Genomic DNA, 4,419 nt, shown 5'->3' with positions numbered 1-4,419 from the left:
AACACATCTAACATGAAACAGCCCAAACAAATCAGTTCCATCTAGCTAAGGGCCTGCAAGCAAATGTTCTTAGAAAATTAGTAAGAACAAAAATGATGGGTTTTTTTTAGTGTAGTTTAATGCTAACCAAGTCAATGTGACCAGGGTCATCTCCACCTGCTGTAGGTTGTGAGGGCAAATGCAACCTTGTGTCTGTAGGAAGTCGGAACCCAGGTTTTACACTTTTGGAGCCAGACTGGTCTCTGTTTAAATTTCAGCTTTAGTACTTGCTTGCTGTGGGCCTTAGGCAAGTTTTTTTAACTTCCCCAAGTCTAGGTACATTGGAGATAAATATACCGCCCTCACTGGAGAAGGAAACGGCTTCTCCAGTACTCTTCTCCAGTACTCTTGCCTAGAGAATTCCATGGACAGAGGAGCCTGGTGGGCTGCTGTCCATGGGGTCACACAGAGTCGGACACAACTGAAGCGACTTAGCATTCATGCATGCATTGGAGAAGGAAATGGCAACCCACTCCAGTATTCTTGCCTGGAGAATCCCAGAAACAGAGGAGCCTGGTGGGTTGCTGTCTATGGAGTCGCCCAGAGTCGGACACGACTGAAATGACTTAGCAGCAGCAGCAGCAGCAGCATACCGCCCTCACAGGGTTGTTGTGAGGATTGAAGGTAAGGAATGGAAATTGGAAGGTGCTTTGTGCCTGGCAATGAGCAGACACTCATCAAGTGGTAGTTATTATTATTGTTACTGCGGGTCCATTGTAAAGCAGAAAGAACCCAAGACTCTGAGTCGGGAGCCTAGGTTATATTCTGAGCTGCACTACTAATGAGGCAAAGACACTGTCTCATCTCTTGACCTCAGACACTCTATAAAATGAGGAGATTTGCTGAAGGGTGGCTAGTACATCACATGACTTCCTCCAGTCTTCTAATCAACATTCAAGACAGGCATCAATAATCAATCACAGCACTTGTTCCTGAGGAGCAAACAGAATCATTCTCAATGCCGGATCCCAAATAGCCTCTACTGCTCAATTAAAGTTGGCAACTGAAATGAAGTTTATTTGCCTTCCCTGTATTAAACAGCCTCAGACATACGTTTTAGTGCTACCATTCTGTGGCTCTGTGGAAGAAGTGCTTTCTGATAAAGTTTGCAAGTCAACTCCAAGGTGAAGTGAAGGGCTCCGGGATCAGAGAGTGACTTCCCACCTAATGAGATGGAAACAAATAATTCAACCCAAAGAGGTAAGGCAATAAGAGCGACCTGGATTTATGTCTGTTTCTTCTGCTGTGTCCTTGCTCTGTGACCTTGGACAAATCACTTAACCTCTCTGAGCCCCCGTTTTCTCATTTGTAAAAACAGACCTGAGATGGTTATGTAAGGTGTTAACATCGGGGGAAACTGAGTTATCCTTGCAACTGTTGTGTAAATCTAGAATTATTCCAAAGTTTAAATTTTTCTTATTAAAAAAAAATAGGCAGAAGGGCAATTACCTTGGGAGACTGTGAAGATAAAATGAGATAAAGAGGTGTGGAAAGCATGTAGTTCGGTGCTTTTCTTTTCCCCCCCAGGCATCTCCCTTCACCTACACCTTCAAACTCGCTGAACACCTGGAGAATCAGGAGGTATGTTTTCTGGACTGCGATGCCAGCAGGTTCACCAGCCTGACAGCACTGTAATTCAGAGCCTTGCTGCCAAGCCAAAACCCTCCCAGCAAGAAGGTTGGTTTTACATGGTCCTAGGATCTAATAAATGTGTCACACGTTGCCAGAAAGCAAAGTGACCTATCTTTGTTGGACTCTGAGTGTGTGGGGGGCGGAGGAGGGCAGAAGGGTGCGTGCAGGGGGAGGCGAAATAAGAGAACCAGCTAGAATCTGGATAAGACTTGCAGGTCAAGGAAGCTAGTCAAGGAAGCAGGTTCAAGCTCCACTCCCACCCTCCAACTTACAACCCACTTTCTTGTTGGCTTTGGGTAAAAGCACTTTTTCCAGATAGACCCTGTTAGATCCAAATACGTTGGAGGTGGGGGGCGGAAGGAGGAGTATATAACCAATCAGTAGTTTCTTGCTGCTCCCAGGCCTGTTTGCCCACAATCCATCCCTTCCTCTTCCCTTCTCTGCTGACATTGTAGCAGGAGAGGACAGAGAGGGGAGGGGGATGAGTGGACCCCTGAAGGCTGTTTCCCAGGTCCTGGTGGGTTTGGCCAATGGAAGGCACTGGTAGGACTTGGAAAACAGAAGGGAGAACAAAGCTGGGCTATTTCTCTCCTTCCCTCTCTGCCTCATGTGATGTCCCCCACAGTGACTGTGTCTCTCTTGTGGCTCCAGTTTCCACCGAGCAACCTAGCTCCCTCACTTCTGGTGTAGGAGCTTCTTGCTGTGGCTAATCTCTGGGTAGCCTCATTGTCCTTGGCTTGGCACTGAAGCTCTCTCATCAGCTGGGTAACCAATTCCCTGCACTGAATTCCTTCTCCCTTAAATACTCAGTGATTCATTCCTGTTGTCCCAGTTGGACCAGACTGATCAACCCTCCACCGGCCCAGAGCCAGGATTCTTGCTCTGCACTAGTCAATTTTCATTTTGGAATGCAATGCTCTGAGAGACTTATCTGGGAAATCTGGGTGGGAGATTAAGGGGAGTGGAAGAGGTTTGAGGAATTAGAAATGGAGGTCAAGCTCAGGAGAGCCTGGTGACCTAAGTAAAGTCTGAAAAAAGAAGGGAGCAAGAACAGAAAAGCAGCGGAGCTAGTTTTACTGCTTCTCGAATTTGCACTGTCTTGACCTGTGGTGCTCTGAGCCCTCTGCTTTGGCAGAAAGCAAGTCAAAGCCTAGAAAGAGAAGAAAGATGAGCACCCCGCCCTCCTCTGAATCAGCTCTAGAACAGGGAAAGAAGAGGAGAGAAGTTCCAGGTTGTGGCAGGCCTGGCTGTAGGCGGCAGACACATTCCAATCAGATGAAGGAGAACAGCCCTAGGAGCCCCACGGAGCCCCTCAATCAGGCAGTCCTGAACAGTCATGATCAAACTGTTCCAGACGAAGGACTTGCTTGATGCTGAGTGGCAGGATTTCAACAGAAACAATGCAGGACTGTCCCTAGGACTGAGGTCCCTTTGCTTCATCTCATTGCAAACTGTGTTTGGGGCTGTATAGACCCAGCTGCTGTGCTTGAGTCTCATTCATCAGCTACTAACTGACTGCATGACCTTGGAGAAAACAGACAGAGGGCAGTTAGGCCCCCTGCTTACCTAAGAGGACACATTGTGAGTACCCAATACACATCAAACTGTAATTCCAGCTTCAAGGAGGAACAGAGCAGATGCCTGAGAAATGCTTCCTGCTGGAGGCTGGGAAAGCAGAATGGAGAAGCTAGCCTGTAGTGCTCAAGAGCACGGTTTTAAAGTTGCTGTTAGTTTGGTTAGGGGCAATGGTAATACTGTCACTGGATATGAAAATATCCCTAATTTTTTTAGATGTGTCATGAAGTATGTAGAGGTAAATGATATAACACCTGGGATTTCCTTCCAAATATTAAGGCAAGGCCTTAAAGAAAAGAGAAAAAGAAAAAGATAAATAAAGCTAACGTGAAAATAATCTTGATAGCTATTGAATCTGGTAATGAGTACACAGGGATTTTACACTATTCTAATTTTTTTTTCTTTCTCCAATTTTTTTTAAATTAAAGTAGCTTCCCAGGTGACTCAGCCATAAAGAATCCACCTACAGTGCAGGAGACGAAGGTTCAATCCCTGGGTTGGGATGATCCCCTGAAGAAGGAAATGGCAATCCACTCCAGTAAATTCTTGCATGGGAAATCCCATGAACAGAGGAGCCTGGCAGGCTACAGTCCATGGTGTTGCAAAAGAGTCCGACACGACTGAGTGACTAAACAACAATAACAAAGAGTAATTTACAATGTTGTGTTAGTTTCAAGAGTACAGCAAAATGATTCAGTTACATGTACATACATACATCCTTTTACAGATTCTCTTCCATTATAGGGTAAGATACTGAATATAGTTCCCTATGCTATTGCAGCAGGCCCTTGTTGTTTACCTATTTTATATATAGTAGTATTATACTATTCTCCTTCTGTCTGTATGAAAATTTTCATAATAAATTTTTAAAGCATGTGTTTTAGAGTCAGACCTGAGTTTGACCCCAGTTATTTAAGCAATAAATGTGTAATGGAGTAATACTGGCTACCAGGCCCTGTGTTTTGACTCAACAGTGGTAGGTACAAGAGGCACAAAACAGACCAGGTCAGGGGTCCCAAACAGAGGAAAGGCTTTCAATATTAGGTGGCCAGAAAAAAGTGACAAATGTCCACCTCATCTATCTAGGTTCTTTCTAAATTGCCTCTGATGTCTCTGATGCCTCTGATGCCACTTTCTGCTTGAAAGGCCAGAGTGCTTTCCGATGAATTCTTC

The 4,419-nt window shown here is 45.2% G+C and overlaps 1 long non-coding RNA gene across 1 annotated transcript; it reads left to right on the top strand.

Moving 5' to 3' along the window:
• The first annotated feature begins 325 nt into the window (after window positions 1-325).
• LOC133243042 (uncharacterized) lies at window positions 326-4,039 on the top strand. The gene is made up of 3 exons (XR_009734951.1): window positions 326-1,239; window positions 1,567-1,716; window positions 3,675-4,039. It is a non-coding gene; the product is annotated as an uncharacterized LOC133243042 (long non-coding RNA).
• Window positions 4,040-4,419: the final 380 nt, after the last annotated feature.

Source organism: Bos javanicus, chromosome X (genome assembly GCF_032452875.1).
Source record: "Bos javanicus breed banteng chromosome X, ARS-OSU_banteng_1.0, whole genome shotgun sequence".
NCBI lineage: Eukaryota > Metazoa > Chordata > Mammalia > Artiodactyla > Bovidae > Bos > Bos javanicus.
The sequence above is the reverse complement of the archived record's forward strand: the minus strand, read 5'-3'. Positions and strand labels throughout refer to the sequence as shown.